The sequence below is a fragment of the Bos grunniens genome, chromosome 19 (genome assembly GCF_055505025.1).
Source record: "Bos grunniens cultivar Pamir isolate PY7600 chromosome 19, Bosgru_T2T1.0, whole genome shotgun sequence".
In the NCBI taxonomy this organism is placed as follows: domain Eukaryota; kingdom Metazoa; phylum Chordata; class Mammalia; order Artiodactyla; family Bovidae; genus Bos; species Bos grunniens.
This window is the reverse complement of record NC_141183.1, coordinates 21,548,197-21,565,414: the sequence shown is the minus strand read 5'-3', so window position 1 is coordinate 21,565,414 and position 17,218 is coordinate 21,548,197. Positions and strand designations below refer to the sequence as shown.

At 56.2% G+C, this 17,218-nt stretch overlaps 1 protein-coding gene and 1 non-coding gene across 5 annotated transcripts in view; one reads left to right on the top strand and one right to left on the bottom strand.

Moving 5' to 3' along the window:
* The window catches only part of LOC147351610 (keratin, type I cytoskeletal 42), a 31,054-nt gene extending 20,346 nt beyond the window's left edge, over window positions 1–10,708 (bottom strand). For all 4 annotated transcript variants that reach the window (XM_086357729.1, XM_086357730.1, XM_086357731.1 and 1 more), the window contains exon 1: window positions 10,638–10,708. The gene's annotated coding sequence lies outside the window, so the exon portion shown is untranslated. The remainder of the gene's footprint in view (window positions 1–10,637) is intronic.
* A 6,129-nt stretch (window positions 10,709–16,837) lies between these two features.
* Window positions 16,838–16,957, top strand: LOC147351609 (small nucleolar RNA SNORA26). Its single transcript, XR_015148505.1, has one exon. It is a non-coding gene; the product is annotated as a small nucleolar RNA SNORA26 (small nucleolar RNA).
* Window positions 16,958–17,218: the final 261 nt, after the last annotated feature.

Genomic DNA, 17,218 nt, shown 5'->3' with positions numbered 1-17,218 from the left:
GGGCACTGTCCCCTCAGTGGGGACTACCCACTTCCTGCCTCTAGCTCCCTGGAGACAGCAGCTGCTGTGGGCTGGCTCCTGCTGAAGCGCCCCACACGGCATATGGCACCTCCTCCGTTCACAATAGGTTGACCCCGTGCAAAGCTTTGAGTGCCTGGTGTGTGCATCTGTGCCTGGACGGGTCCTGCGCGTGCGTACACAGCGAGTGTGTGCACCTCCGTGGGGTCTGCAGGGTGGCCTGTCTGGGACTCCAACCCGGGCTGTGGCGGCGCGGAGCAGGGGGAGGCCGATGTCCCTAGCCGCCAGGGGGCAGCACTGAGCCGCTCTGGCCCTGCCAGAAACTTAATGGTGAGAAGAGGCCTGTGTCTCCAGCCAAGGAATAACAACCCAAAATCCACGGTGCGGGTCGGGGTGGGACCGGAGAGACTGCCGTCACTGTTTCTAAACTCAGGTGGTGGATTCACAGGTGTTTATTGCCTTAATTTTTTTTTTTTTTTGCTTTGATTTTTAAATCCTACCTATGTCTTGCAGATTATATTTTGAATCTATTTGGTAGTTTTTTTTTTTTTTTCTTTTTAGTAAGACTGGCCTCTGAGCTCTCTCTAGAAGAGGGGAAGACGCCCTGCCCTCTCTGAGTCAACTTCGGAGGCAAACTTGAGCCAGGCAGCTCTTGGGGTTTCCCCAGACTCCTGGGAGGGTTCCCTGGGGTTGACCTCCACCCTGGGCAAGAGGAGCCAAGCTTCTCCCACCTACCGCCCTAGATCCCCTGCCACCATCCTCCGAGATAAACTGCACACTCACACACGGTTCACACGCACATTCACACACCCATATCACAGGCTCAGACTGACACACATAGACTGACATAGTCACAAGCTCACGCACTCACACATTTACACTCTCCCACATATTCACTCTCCCACTCACACAACTTCACACCACAGAGTCACACGCTCACACATGTTCGTAAACTCCTACACACTCAGGCACATCCACAGACACACACCCAGGCTCCCACCTTCACACATTACCCACAGCTTTCACATAGTCACACTCACACCTCTAGACTCACACATTCATGATCCACAGATGCACACGAACTCACACACTCATAGATCCATACACACTTACACACAATATATACACATTCACAGACCCCACACTCATAATCAGCTCACATGCACATTCACAGACTCACATGCATTCACACTCACAGACTTACACACCCTCATGCCAACACATCCATGCACACTTACTCACATCCACACTCTCACTCATGCATACAGACTCTCCCAGCCTCACACACTGATTCACATTCACTACTCACGCTCACATTTTTACCCACTTGTGGACACACTCATGCACGCTTTCACACTTGTGCACACTCACACAGCCTCTCTCTGCTTGTACTGTATTCACCCACTCACATAAAGCAGTCATTGCCAGGCACACTGGCCCATTAACCTTGAGTCCCTACCCTGGGTGGGATCAGGAGCTTGCGCCTTGATCTCAAGAGAGATTTCTGGAATCTTCCCAGGAGGCCCCAGTCATGAGGTAGAGGGATGTTTCCCCTCAGACTGGAGGGAGCAGAAGCAGGGCTTGGTGACAGCCCTTTGCAAGTCCACGGGCCTCAGAGGACTTCCCCAAGCTGCCTGGACCCTTCACTATCCACTCTCTACCCCCTCACCCTCGTGAGAGAGGGCCTGGGGACATGCCAGGGGCCACATGTGACAGTGTGTTCCCCTGGTCTCGGGGAACTCTGTCCCGAGGGAGACGCTGGACATCACAGGCTGGCTGAGCAGCTGGGGCTGTGGACGCACCTTAGAGGGCCTCCCATCGGCCCAAGAGGCAGGACAGCCGGGGGAGGGGTCTGAGCAGGGACTTGTCTACATGAGGGTCATAGGTAGACATTGGCCTTCCCGGGAGATGACTGGCACACGCAAAGGCCAGGACACATGGGGGCCTTGTACCCTCAGGGAAGTGAGATGTCCTAGATGGAGGGAGTCAGCTGGCGAGGCAAAGATGGGAGCTGAGCTTGGAGACGCTGGCAGGGGCCCACAAGGAACAGGCCGATGTGCCCTGCTGGGGAGCATGGCCACAGGGTGTCCTGATCAGCCGTGCAGGACAGGCGAGGACAAAGCCACTCCACAGAGGCTGACAGTATGTCCAGAAGCTCCGGGAGTGGCTGGTGCCCTCAGCCCCCATTCCAGCAGCAGAGCGGCGCGGAAACCCCATCCAGGGACTTCCCTGATGGCCCAGTGGCTAAGACTCCGAGCTTCCAATGCAGGGGGCGAGGGTGTAATCCCTGGTCAGGGAACCAAGATCCCACGTGCCGTATGGCCCAGCCAAAACAGTTTTTGAAAAAGAAACTCGATCCACTGGCTCAGGGAAGCCTCCACAGGTAGACTGTGCTTTTCTAAGTCATCACAGCACATCCCCTGTGAGTGACAAGTCTGTCTGTCAGAGGGTCAGAAACAAAGCCGCCAACCAAAAACCCAGGAACCTTCAGGAGCAGTTCAGCTTCTCCTAAGCAGCCTGGAGTGGGGGGGTGTGGGGGCACCCCACGGGGGGAACAGAGGCTGGGGGCCAGCAGAGCAGAGCTGGGGACAGCATAGGGAAGGCACGGGGTCCCGGCTCCCCAGCTCATGCCCATTCCTGCATGAGGGAGGGTGGGGCTACTCCAGGCCGCACATTCCAGCTGGTGCCGCACCCTCCCAACCTGTTCTCACCTGTTCCCATGACTTCCCAGGCTGCGCTGGGGCCCAGTTCTCACTGCCAACTCCCAGAATCCTTCAGGGCTCAGAATCCAACTAGAGGGACCCTGGTCTGAATGTGCACAAGTCCACCACCACTGGGACAACTGCCTCCCCCTGATACAAACACATGCACACACACGCATGCACACATGTGCACACACTCATACACTGAACCATCCTTAGCTCAAAGACACCAGGACTCAGAGTGGCTTCCAGGAACTGAGGTACTTCTTTCCACTGCAAACAGCACCCCATTCTTACCCTGGGGCAAAGTGCTGCCCTCCGGTCACAAGGCCCTGGGCAGGGGAGGAAGAAAAGCAGCTGAAGTCCCTAGAGGGTCCCCAGGAATAGAGGCACCCAGAAAGCCAGCCCTAGGGCTCAGCCAAAGGCGGCTGGAAAGGGCAGGCCTAAGAGGTGCTCGGCGATGGGCTAGCTAGGGAGGGGGCTGCGTGCGCCCACCTGCTCTCCCTCCCATGGCCCAGCCCCTGGCGGCCTGGCACTCAGCCTGCTGCCTCTCTGGGGGCACGGTTGACATCTCATCTCGTCCCCTGCCTCTCCTCCCACAGCCCTGGTGTCACCCTCCCCGGCCTTTCGTGCAGGACAGAATTCCCACGCCCACCCTGGGCCCAGGGCCAGAGCTGTTGGTTCCCACCAAAGCCTGGGAAGTGGTTTCTGCAGCCCAAGCTACACCGGGCCTGCCCGGGAAATAGCCCGGCCCTGCTTGCTGCAGGGACATGACGGAGGGCGCCAGCCCAGGCCCCACGGAACTGCTGAGGCCGCAGAACTGGGTGACGGGCAGGCCGCCATTCGCCGGAGTGCATGAAACTCTAGCTCTACCAGCCGCCCTCAAAGGAGACGGGGCAACTACGGTCAGGGTCCCCAGATCCCAGACTTAAGGTTATCTCTGCCAGCCCCAGCCAGGAGCCAGGCCTGACCCGCAGAGGTTGATGGGAAGCTGCAGAGCTTGGGGGGAGGGTCCCCCACGCAGAAGGGGTAGGGTCCCAGGATAGCCCATCTCGGGTCTCAGTCTCAAGGTCACAGTTCACCCACCAAGAGCCCAGGGGCCTCGATAGAGTAGGGGGCTCTGTCTTCCTGTGACAGGAGAAGCCAGAGAGAGGAAATGGACTGTGGGAGCATCTCACAGAGAGTGACCTTGACCGACCCCCACATGAATCCTTCTCAGCCCCCTGTCATGCAGAGAGCCCAGCCAGGCTGTGGAGGAAACAGGGAAAGTGGCAAGCTGTTGGCAGGCCCCAGAGGCAGCCCCCATGGGCACAGGGCCCCACTCTGAGCCTCTGCCCCAGGCCCCACCTGGCACCCAGGTCTCCAAGCTGGTGAGGACAAAGGCCTCCTCCAGAGACTGGGGGCTACAAACAGGAAGTGCCCCCCCACCCACTGCCTCCTGGCCTTGAAGGGGCCCTCACCACCTCCCCAGCTGTCAGAACACCCTTTGCTCTTCCCTCCAGTGCTTGCTGAGCCACGAGAGAGCCAAGGCCCAAACCACACACCGGTGTGAGCCTCAGCCTCCAGCTCTCCAAGCGCAGAGGCCAAGGGGGGCGTGAGGAGGGGCGAGCAGTGGGCACCCCAGCTGCCAAGGCCATGGTGGGGGCTGGGGCTCCAGGAGGCTTCCCCCAAGCCAGCCTGCATCCCTCCCAGCAGGGATATGCAAGGCAAGCAGTTCCCACGCCCCATTCTAGGCGGCTGCCAGGCAGGGTCCATACAAGGCCAAGGCCGCAGCGCTGAGCTGGCAGGCGGGGGCCAGGGCAGGGCCCAGAACACCTGGCTTGGCCAAACCCCGACGCACCCTGCTTGTGAGGAATGTGGACACCGCCCGGGCTGGCCCTGGGAAACCTGCCACCCCCCTGGCTCCCGCCCGGCCCTGACTAAGCCTGGGTGGGCCGTGGGCCGGGAAGATACAGTCTCAGCAGGAACCAGGCTCTCCGGCCCCACCCTTCCCTCCCCTGGCCCACCGGGGACTGAAGCAAGGGACAGGGCCTGAGAGAGGGGTGGAGAGCTGGGACAGCACCCACTGGGCCTCGGGACGAGGGGGACAGCAGGGACACCGTGGGACTTCCCCCTCCCGGCTCTGCCCATGGTCTGCCCACACCAGATTCCCCCAAGATGTCCGAGAGCTGGGCACTCTAAAAACAACAGTCTGGCCCGTAGGACCCAAGCCCTCTAGCATGGCCCCCTCGTGTCACTGAGCCTCAGTCTCCACGTCCACAGAAGGGGGCCAGGGCTGGTTACTCCCCCACAGGGCCGGGCAGAGGTGGGGGGAGAAGCTTCTGCTCAACCTGCAGGCATTGGAAAAGCAGTTTCAATTAAGCACAACTTTGACCAGGCCTGGTAACCAGGGGAAGGGCTCACCAGCTCTGGGAAGGTGCCCCAACCCAGGGAGGGGAAGCAAGAAGACCCCCAGATTCCATCACTCCCTGAGTGTCAGAGGCATTTACCAAGGAGGCCTCGTGAGGTCCACGCTTCGAGCTGAGAGACTCCATCCATTCTCTGTCACCCAACATGGATGTTCCCAAATTCCCCAGAACAGAAGCTGGGCCCCCCGTCTCAGACCAGGCGCCCTCAAGGGCTGGGGCCTTGTTTCTCCCCTAACTGGGGGCTCCCCAGGGGCGGACACCCTGTCTGCCTCTATCAGCCCACAGTCCCAAGCCCTGGGCCATGGAAACCAAAAACCAGTGAAGTCCAGAAAAGCTGTCCTTCCCTCTTCAGTACCACCCAGCTTCCTAGGTCCTGATCCCCTCTGCTCACCCAGTCGCCCCCAAACACAATGCTAGAACAGCCTCCCAGTGCCCCCTGCCCCAGCCTTGGGGGCTGGTGAACTTCCCATCCATCCCCTGCTGAGAAAGACGCCCTGCTGCCCTCCTCCCTACCAGGACAGAAGGGCCTTCTCATAACCACCCCCTGAAACCTTCCCACAGCCCAGCTGGCCCAGGAGGGCTTTCTTGCTCAGACCCACACTCTTAAGAGTCCCTTGGACAGCAAGGAGATCAAACCAGTCAATCCTAAAGGAACTCAGTCCTGAATATTCATTGGAAGGACTGACGCTGAAGCTGAAAGCTCCAATACTTTGGCCACCTGATGGGAAGAGCTGATTCATTGGAAAAGACCCTGATGCTGCGAAAGATTGAAGGCGGGAGGAGAAGGGGACGACAGAGGATGAGAAAGTTGGATGGCATCACCGACTCGATGGACATGCGTTTGAGCAAGCTCTGGGAGATGGTGAAGGACATGGGAAGCCTGGAGCGTTGCATGCAGTCCAAGGGGTCACAAAGAGTCAGACCCGACTTAGCGACTGAACAATAACATCTTTCCCTGTGATCCACCTGGCCCATTTCCGCGTTCTGCTTGCTACCAAGTCTAAGGGGCTGGGGCCACACCATCCAAGGCTGCTGGGCAACAGCCCTGGCTCCCCTGAACTTGAGAAGGGAGGGAAGGGTCTCCAGGCTCAGGGGCCCTGCTGCCCCCTCCCCCTGCCTGTCTTCCCACCTTCCCCCCCACAGGCTTCTCCCCAGCCAGGCATGCAGGCCCAGGTTGGGGTGCGGCCTTGGCAGGACAAAGAGTCTCTATTGCTGGGTGTTGTGCCTCGGTTACCAAGGAGGGAGGCTGGGCTGGCTCCATGCCATGTTTGGGCCCCAGGCTGAACGCGTGGGTCGGGAGGGAAGGCAGAGGATTTGGGGTGTGGAGCTCAGGCCCTGCTCCCAGCGCCTGCGGGCAGGGAGGGCCCGCTGGGACTTGCAGCCACCTGGGCCAATTCAGACTTGCCCCCGCCCTAGCTTTCTGCTGGCTCTGGGACACGCCAGCCAGGTGGAGCCAGCTGGGGGCAGGGCAGGCTCCCCTGCTGCTCAGATGGGAGCAGCACCGCAGACACTGGCATGTCCTGAGGCCCAGGACTGACTCTGTACCACCCAGCACTCGGGCCAGCCCTGGGAGAGGGTCTCAGGACTCTGGGTCAAGTCACCACCTCTCTTGGACCTCAGTTTCCCCATCTGTCAGAAGCTGGCCTGGGTTGTCCCTGAGAAGGCTCCCTCGCTCTGTTTGCCCACCAGGAGCTGAGCCGGCTTGAGCCAGGGGTGCAGGAGCAGGGCTGTGCAGGGGGCTCACCGCTGGCTGGGAGGCCCTGTTTCCGAGGGCTCCCTGTACAACTGCTTAGGCCACTGCCTGGCCCAGGGCTGGCACCCCCGAGTGCCAGCGGGTGGCTGAGGACAGAAGCCCAGGGCTGTGCTCAGGAGCGCTGTCAGAGGGGAGGGGGCCTCCCTGGCCTCTAGTCCAAGGGCCGGGGCTACCCTTTCTCCCTCTCCCAGCAATGGCCAAGCAACAGCCCAAAGAATCCTGGCCTGACCTTCGGTGACTCCTCCCCAGCCCCTGCCCCGGAGACAAAGGGCAGCTTCGACCATTAGAACGTGGTTGAGCACTGGCCACGTGCTCATCAGGATTTCCGGGGCAGCAGAACGACACATGGTTTTGGAAATCCTGAAACACATGCTCAGATGCGCATGACTGTGTGCCTGGCTCTGTGCTGGAGGTTGGGAGGCTGGACCGAGGCCCCACAGCCTGGCGCAGGAGACTGTGGGCATCGTGGACAGCCCATAGGGCCAGGGCAGGGCAGGTTTCGGGGGAAGCAGGAGGAGAAGCTGAGGATGGGGAGGGAGGGAAAGGGGCCTAAGGACGTGGATAGACAACCGTGCCAAAAAGAACACAATGAGTGTGGCATTTGGAGGTGAGGGTGTGAAAGTGAGGCCAGGAGACCAGCAGGCAGGTGAGGAGCTGGTCTCCAAGGGCTTGTGACCAGGCTGAGATACTGAGAGTGGGGGGCATCCCAGGGGGAGGGGAAGGACCTGACCCCAGGAGGGAAGGACCCATGTCCCCACAAGCTGACACCTTCTGGGGGCCCTGACCCAGGCTCTGGACACTCCCCTGCCCCGGAAATCCCAAAACCTAGGCCTTTGCTTTGGATAAACACATGAGCTAATGCCCATCTAATCCAGACCTGTCCTCCAAAGCCTGAAGTTTGCAAAACAGAGAAAAGAGGCTTGTTCATGCAAGTGTGCCAGCTGCTGGGCGCACTGCTGCTGGGAAGTGGGGGACATACACACAGGGCTGACCTAGCTGGAGGCAGAGGGTCCTGGGCAGGGATACCCACTAGGCTAGAGGGGGAGCCTCACTCAGACACCCCAGGGCTAGGGTCTGGGGTGTGGACGGTGCGGGGGGCTGGGGCCCCAGGGAGTGGAGGCCCCCAGCAGCAGCTGCTCTGCTTTGCTGCTGGCACAAAGAATCCCAAAGAAGCCAGACCTCTGCCCACTTAGGAAGCTGGAACTTAGGATTTGACTGAAAGGCCTCCCGATCTTTTAAATGTAGAAACTATTCCAAAATAACATTCTGGGCAGATCAAACACAGCATGGATGTGAGAGAGTTCCAGGGGCCTGAAGGACAATAGAACCCAATGGCCTCCTTGACCAAGGAGTCCACTGAGGCCCAGAGAGGGAATGGGCCTGCAGACAAGGATCAAGTTGGGCCAAACCCAGGCCCCTGACTCTCCCAAGCTCACCCTGGCACCCCCAGCCACCTCCCAGGAACAGCAGCACAGACCTTCCCACCACTCACCTCCCCCACCACACAGACCCCATGCCCCTGAGGGGGAGGAGCTGTGCCCCTCACTAACCACCCCCGAGCCGGCCTTGGCACCCTGCCCTGCTGGGTCCCAAGGCGTCCCATACTCTTCAGACCTGAGAGCTGCAGAATTGTTCTCCCACCTATAGACAAGGGAAACTGAAGCCAGAGAGGCCAGACCACTGCCCAGGTTTCCTCAATGACAAGTCCCAGGCAGTAGGGAGGGGGCTCTATGGCAGCCTGCAGGAACCTGTAACTTGGGCCCCACGGGGAGGGCTGACTCGCAGGGTGGGGAGAGCAGGGCTGAGTCAGAGGCAGCGCTGGGCAGGTTCAGAGTGGCCCGAGCACAGTACCAAGTCCAGAGAAATCAGAGACTCCCTGTGCCTGAAACGGGGGTTCCGCAGGGGCCTGGACACCCTGAAGGCGAGGCGTGAGCATACCAGACCGGAGGAGGTGCCGACCCCGGCTGGTGGGAGCAGCAGCAAGTGGGGTGCTGAGGACCCAGAATGTCAGCGGCCCCCCACACCAGAGACCCCTCTCTCCCTTGTGGCACTTTCTGCCCTCCCCACCCTTAGCCCACTTCTAACCCTGGGCCACAGCCAGGTGTGTTAATGCTGGCCTTCTTGAGGGGCAGCAGTAAGAAGAAACACACCCCACACACATTGTCTGGTGCCCTAGGGCCTCGGAGGTCACCCCAAGGACGATGAGGAGTCAAGTTCGTGCCGAGATGCTCAGCGCCTGCTCTGTGCAGGTCCCAGGCTGGGAGACACGGATGCATGGCCATGGGCCTGATGTCAGGGAGCCCCAGCCCACAGGGAGAGTGGAAACCAAAACCCCACGGAGCAGCCAGGGCCTTATCAGCTGCCAATGGGAAGAGGAGCATTCCTAGGCTAATATGCACAGGATTCTTCTGGACATTCAATCTGGTCTTTTTCAACTTAATGTACAGGAAAAAAATGCACATACAGAGCAGTTCATAAAATAATCCCTCCATGTGGTATTATTGCACATTAAAATTACCTTGTTAATATATAAAATGCAAAGAGAACTCAATGAAAATTTTCTTTTCTTAAAGACATGTAAAAAGCAAAGTTAGAGGATTTAGAATGCTAGAGATCCCAAAATACAGACTTTCTTTAAAGGCTTTTTTTTTTAATGTGGATCATTTTTTAAGTCCTTGTGGAATTTGTTACACTATCACTTCTGTTTTATCTTTTGGTTTTTTGGCCATGGAGCATGTGGGATCTTAGTTCCTCGACCAGGGATCGAACCCGCACCCCCTGCATTGGAAGGTGAAGTCTTAACCCCTGAACCTCCAGGGAAGACTCTAGACATATTTTTAATATAAATGATCTGAGGGACAGACATAGTGTAGATGCTTGGTCCAAAAAGTGAACTTTTCTAAATTATATTATTGCCATACTTCTTACATGGTAAATGTAAAATAAATATTGAGTAAATCAGTAAAAATTAAAAAAAGTAAAGAAATGAAAGAAAGAAAAATGCATGTACAATCTCTGTGCAGCTCAGTGAATTTTCACAGAGTGAAACCAGCACCTATATAACCAGCACCCAGATAACAAAACAATTTGAGCATCTCCCAGAGCCCCCCACCCTCCATCCCATGCTCTCTTCCAAGTACTAACCCCCCACCCCGGGTAAGCATTACTAACAGCAGAGACTCATAGGACTGCTTTTGTACTTCATATGATTGGGCTCATAATTCAGCTCCCTTTATGTTTTCTTGCTCACTGCTGGAGAGAATCCTGCTGTCTGAACACACATGTGTGGGACTGTGACGGAGCATGGGAACGGGCATTCAAAGTGGGGGAACCTGGTGGGGAGGCGGGGTGAAGGTAAGGAGGTGAGCAACAGCCCTGGGGGAATTTGAGGGGGAGGATGAAGGCAGGGAGGTGAGAAACAGCCCGGCCCCCAGGCTTGCTCCCACAGCAAGTGTCCAGAGCTTGGAGAAACTCACAGGCAACCCTGTCTGATCCAAAGAGGGTCAGTGCTTTATGCCAGACCTGCTCCCAGGATGTGCCTCAGACAGGAGCTAGGCATGGGTCTGCAGCCCAAGGCCTCCCCAGCATCCTGGCCCTGTGTCCTGTCCACTGCTCCAGATTCCAGCCTGCTCCAACCCCACCTACTCCTGCCCCCCACTCCTCCACCGTGTAATCTGCAAGACGAAAGGCACCAGAGACAAGATAATCACATGCAAGTAATATGCAAATGAACTAGACTACCTGGACAGTATCTACCTGGACAGTGACCAACAGGAGAGCCAGACCTCCAAACTCCAAGTGGACAGACCAGCCCCAACCACTGACTCAGTCTTCCCACTAGCTCCTAGGATACACAAGCCCCACCCCCAAACCTTTACCCCAAAGCTCCAGTCTCCTGCTCTTCCCTTCACCTCCTAACTCAACTCTGAGTCATGGGGGACTGCAGTATGGTGGCCCTGAGGTGGGCTCAGCCCCTGCCTTCCAGGACACAGACACAACCAAGAGCTGGCCTCGGGACAGCGATTCTCAGCCTTGAAATCACCTGGAGACTGGGGAACTCAGCAGTTCTGGGTGTGGCCCGAGACTCTGCATTTCTGGCCAGCTCCCAGGGGATGCTGAAGCTCCTGGTCCCAAGACACACTGCAAACAGCCAGTGGCATAGAAGTGTGTGCCATGCTGCCCCCAGGAACACAAAGCAGGGCTCAGAGAAACGCAGGCAGGAGAGCAGTTAGGAAGCAGCAGGCCAGGACCAAATCTCAGCCCTGACCTGACTCTCCGTGAGCACGTGTCTCCCCATCCCAGAGCTCAAGGTCCTGAGCTGAAAGGTGCCCACATATAACAACTGACGGGACTTGCCTGGTGGTCCAGTGGTTAAGACTCCACACTTCAATGCAGGGGACCAGGTTCAAGTCCTGGTCAGGGAACTAAAAGCCCATATACAGCAACTAGAGAAGCTGTGTGCCCCCAAGAAAAGCCCACTCACTGCAACGAGGTCTAATAAATAGAACAATTGCCACCACCCCACCAGGTTCCCGAGGCTTCAGTGAGACAGGACTTGTTCCTGAAGCCTGGCACATTGCAAGTGCTTGATAACTGAAGACATTTAAAAAAATATACAAGGTTGACTAGGAAAGTGTCCAGGAAAGCTTTTGGGGGTGAAGGAAATATTCTCTATCTTGATAGGGTGGTGGCCCCTTGGGTAAATGCATTTATCAAAACTCATTAACTCTGCACTTAAGATGGGTGAATACTTCAGTACCTCAGTTAAAGTTGAATTTTTACAGAGAGCAATGAGATTGGGCCTTGTAAGGTGATAAAGACAGAGATTTCATTAGAAGGAGGCAACTGCCCAGGTAGAGGCATGGAGGTGGGGAAAATGCAGCCAGGGCCACAGGGAGGAGGGGAGGAGAGGGATCCCCTTAACTGACCGCTTCTGCGAGTGGTTTAGGAGACCCAGAACCAAAACTGGGAGGAGAGTGTCCTGCCAAGTCCTCCCAGGGCTGCTGAGCACCCACTGTATGCCAGGCACTGGTTTGGGACTTTACCTAGATCAGGGGTCACCCTGCCCAAGAGCTAAGAATGGTTTTTTACATTTTTCAGTCTTTTTTTTTTTTCCAATAAAAGAACAACATATGAAAAGTGGATGAAATTCAAATTTTAATGTCCACAAGTATTTATTGGAACACGGCCACACCCGTTTGTTCAAGGGTTATTTCACACTTGGAGACCAGAATTGAGTGATTATGGAAGAGACCAGATAGCCAGTAAAACCTAAAAAAAAGTTTACTTCTTAAGCCTATAAGGTAGAGGTTGCTGCTGCTGCTGCTAAGTCACTTCAGTCGTGTCCGACTCTGTGCGACCCCATAGACGGGAGCCCACCAGGCTCCCCTGTCCCTGGGATTCTCCAGGCAAGAACACTGGAGTGGGTTGCCATTTCCTTCTCCAATACTGCACTATACGAAAGAGAAAGAACGAAGGTGCCACACAGCCTTCCTTCCTCCTTTGCTAAGCTTCTGACCTACGCCATCTCCAGGCAGGGCTGACCCCGTCTCCCTAGCCCTACTTAGTAAACCCGACCCTCCGCATCCGAGCACCCAGTAGAGCCTCAGCGCCCCTGCCGGCGGTCGGGGATGGGACGGAGCAAGCTGAGCCCCGACCCTTGTCGTCTACCGCCACCTGCTGGCCGTCTTTGGACGTGCATACAAGGGGTGGGGTCCGAGGGAGGGCGGGGCCGTGCGGACTCATGGCAACGAGCGAGGCCAGCCCGCAAACTCTTCCAGGCCGACTGAAGTCTTCAAACTTGTGTCCACTGACAACGTTTCAGGTCGTCCCTGATTATTTGATGGGTGAGAATACATATGGCAGTTTCCAGCAGGGTGTCCAGATGCTTAAAAAACGTTAGGTGTTAATTGTGTCTTTGAGACTCGGGGATGGGGGACGGGCGTTGGGGGGAGGGGATGTGCCCTAAGCAAGGAACAAGAGCTGCACCCAGAGGGTGGCTGGAAGATACTTGAAAGATCATCAACTGACCCAAATCTCCTGACCATGCATTGGGCTTTGCTTGTTTGTTTCATTCTTTCTTACCTTCATTCATTCCTCATTAATTCTTTCAAGAAACCTTTCTTGAGCACCAAAGGAGGCACCCCGCTGCACTGAGAACAAGACATTCTGTCAGGTATATCTGACAGTCCAGCGGGGACGAGTATTACCCGTTAATTTCTGTAAGGCATGCGTGCTAAGTGCTAAGTCACTTCAGTCGTGTCTGACTCTGCAACCCTATGGCTGTAGCCCACCAGGCTCCTCTGTCCAGGCAAGAATACTGGAGTGGGTTGCCATTTCCCCCTCCAGGAGATCATCCCAACCCAGGGACTGAACCTGCATCTCTTGTGTCTCCTGCATTGGCAGGCATATTCTTTACTACTGAGCTACCTGGGAAAGATCAGTAAGGCGTGAAGAGGCTTATTTAGGGGGAATGAGAAGCTTAAACCAGAAGAGCAGCACTCAACGCATTGGGGAAGGCTTGGAATGGCCTGAAGGTGGGTGAGTTAGCCAGACAAGAGGGAGTGTGCATGTGCAAAGGCCCAGAGGTGTGTGTGCCCAACAAGTTGCTGAAGGAAGGCCGGAAAGGCAGGAACACAGAGAACAGCCAGGGGAGGAGGCAAGACGAGGCTGGAGGGAGAAGGGAACTGTGCCAGGCTGAGCCTCCAATGCTGTGTGAATGCGCCGGGGGCTGCCAGCAGCCCCTGCAAGGCCCGCAAAGAGGCAAATCACTTCTGCTCCTCAGGTTCACCCTTCCATGACTGGGCAGTTCTGATTGCTGCAAAGTCATTCATTCTGGGATGAATCAGCCAGCTGTATGCTCCCCTGCCCACAGGCTCCTGTCCTGCTCAGGCCATGCATAGGCGGAGCCCCCAGAACAGCCTCTCACCCCCTCACACCCTCACTGGCTCTTCCCTGAGGGAGGCAGCCTCACAGGGCAGGTGGGGAAGGCTCCAGGTGCAAACCCCAGCTCGTCCCCTTAAAGGCTGTGTGACTTTGGGCACCTTACCTAACCTCTCTGAACCTCAATTTTCTCCTCTGTGTAAGAGGCATAACCTTGCTCACCTCGGAGTGGGCGCACTTACAGGAATGGAGGCAGGACGTGCTCCCCCTCCCGGGCACTCCCCAAGCGCCCCGGGCTGACCTGTGACACGGGTGGTTGGCGTTGGTCATCAGGGCACACTCCTTGTTTGCCACTTCACTCCCACTACAGTGCCTGCCACTCGGTGGGTGTGCAATAGTGTGAACTGAATAAATAAATGACTGAATGAATGATTACTGATTACAGGCAAACCCACAATTGCCACTTGGGACATAAGCCAGCACAATTACAAATGGTAACAATGCCCACAGCTCCCCAGCTTAGCCAGCAGTACCCTCACTCCCATCACATCCCAGGTGAGGGTTGCAGTTGTTGTTCAGTCACTTAGTCGTGTCCGACTCTTTGTGACCCCATGGACGGCAGCATGCCAGGCTTCACGTGCAGAGGCCCAGGAGACATCCATTAGGAAATCAGTCCTGAATATTCATTGGAAGGACTGACGCTGAAGCTGAAACCCCAATACTTCGGCCACCTGATGTGAAGAACTGACTGATTGGAAAAGACCTTGATGCTGGGAAAGACTAAAGGCAAGAGAAGGGGATGACAGAGGATGAGATGGTTGGATGGCATCCCCGACTCGACGGACATGAGTTTGAGCAAGCTCCGGGAGTTGGTGATGAACAGGGAAGCCTGGCGTGCTGCAGTCGCAAAGAGTCGGACACAACTGAGCGACTGAACTGAACTGAACTACGAAGCTGGAGGAAGCTCAAGGCTGGGCTCCGCGTGCTCGCGGCGCCCTCTGCTTGGCAGACCCGTCGTTGCGTGCCCCGGGAAGAGGTGGAAGGACACGCAGTCCCTACCCAACCCAGCTCTCCCTGACAACTGCTGGGGGTAATCCCGCCCCTTTACCACACAACTCCTCGCCCCAGGGAAGCCCCAGGCTGTCCCTGACCCTCTCCAGACATCTTTGCCCTTCCCCTCAGGCAGACCCATTTCAGACATCCCTAAACTACAATGTCCTGCCCTTGCTTTCTCAGTTGGTCTCAGTGGTCAAATGTTGGAGCGGAAAGGACTCCAATCAGTTCAGTTCATTCAGTTTAGTTGCTCAGTCGTGTCCCACTCTTTGCGACCCTATGAATTGCAGCACGCCAGGCCTCCCTGTCCATCACCAACTCCCGGAGTTCACTCAAACTCACGTCCATCGAGTCGGTGATGCCATCCAGCCATCTCATCCTCTGTCGTCCCCTTCTCCTCCTGCCCCCAATCCCTCCCAGCATCAGAGTCTTTTCCAATGAGTCCAATAATAAACAGCAATAGCAATGAGGTCTTCCCTGGCTGTCCAGCAGTTAATACTCTGCCTTTCAATGCGGGGGCGGGGGTGGGATCCCTGGTGGGGGAACTAAGGTCCCACATGCCTTGAGTGCAGCCAAAAGTTTAAAATAAAGTCCCCTCTGTTCCAACATCGTCCCTCTTCTGGCATCTTGCCCCTCTTCTGGGCCACACAGAATCAAGAAAAGCGGAGAATGTGGTGACTGTCAGATAATTAGTGCAATCATCATTTCACCTTCCGAAAAATTGGGGCAAGGGGTCTGAGAGAGAGCCGAAAGTGGAGTCTCCGTGGCCATTTGCCGCGAGCTGGACTTTGTGATCAGTTCGTTCCTAGTACACAGACACTTGCCCGAGGCCGCAGTGCAGACCTAGGACCAAACCTACCACTCCCTCCCCGGTGCTCCTTCCATCCTACCTGGGTCTCCCTTGGAAAACGGACCTTGGGAGGGGGAGGTACAGGAAACCCAGGCACACCCTCCCTATAGGCCTCCCACCGGTGCCCCCACCCCAGAACAGACGCCCCAAGTCCTAGAGAGACGACTCTCCTCCACACACTTCGAGGGAACCGGGTTACTTTTTAGGGCCTTGAGTGCAGGGAAGACCGGGGAACATGGGAGGGGAGGGAGCCTCACCTGTTCTGAAGCCTGGTCTATGTTGCCATCTTGTGTCCATAGAAGGAAGTGCGCCCGTTCAGCCGCTCGGAGCAAGTTCCGGAGTAGACCGGGCTGAGCACTGCGCTCCATCTCCTCCAGACACAGGAAGGAACAAGGTACAGCCCATTCCTTTACAGTTCATTTACAGCTTACAGTCTGGCCTCGTGGCCTCCAAGTGACGTGACCCAAAACTCAACTCAGCACCGAATACTCACCAAAATAGAAGGTCAGCAAAAGTTTCCAAAAGATAGAGAAGCATCAGGAAAGTGATGTTGAAGCTGGGCAGGTAGGGGCTTCCCTGGTGGCTCAGGTGGTAAAGAATCCGCCTGCAATGCGGAAGACCCAGGTTCGATCCCTGGGTTAGGAAGATCCCCTGGAGGAGGGCATGGCAACCCACTCCAGTATTCTTGCCTGAAGAATCCCCACAGACAGAGGAGCCTGGCGGGCTCTGGTCCATGGGGTCACAGAGTCAAACACAACTGAGCGACTAAGCATAGCACAGCACAGGGACTTCCCTGGTGGCTCAGTGGTAAAGAATCGACCTGCCAGTGCAAGAGCCATGGGTTCCATCCCTGGCGGATCCCACCTGCCACAAGGATTGAGCCTGTGCTCTAGAGCCCGGGAGCCTCAACTACTGAGCCCATGTGCCACAGTCACTGGAATTTGAGCACCTTAGAGCCACTGCAATGAGAAATCTACAAACCACAATTGGAGAGTGAACCCTGCTCACCGCAACTAGAGAAAGCCGACACAGCAACGAAGACCCAGTACAGCCAAAAAAATTATAAACAAACAAGAAAACTCTCTGAATTAAAAAAAAAAAAAGAGGTGGGGTGAGCAGGTAGAACTGGAGGCAAGTGAAGATGAAAGAAGGCCCTCCACACCCTTTTCCTGTGCCCTTTTAAGGTTCGCAGTGCCTTAGGAGGCTAACACAGAAGGGTAAAGACAGTCTCCGCAAAATCCAGAGAAGAGACTGCGGAACTCCTCTTTGGATCCTGGCTGGAGTCACAGCTGACGGGAAAAAAAAGAAGAAGAAGAAGTAGTCACTCCAGATAGAGAGACTAGCCTGAGCAAAGGCACGGAGTCAGGAAAGCATCGTTTCTAAGGAATCCAGTTTGTCCCAAGACTAGGTCAGGGGTTAAGGCGTTAAGGGCAAGATCATTTGGGAGCCTAATGGGCAAGGCTGAGTTTGTACTTAAATCCTTACGCAGTGGTCTTCGAGCAAGGGCAAGCTCCAGCACGTATGTCTCCAGGAAAGAGCAGTATAACTGCAG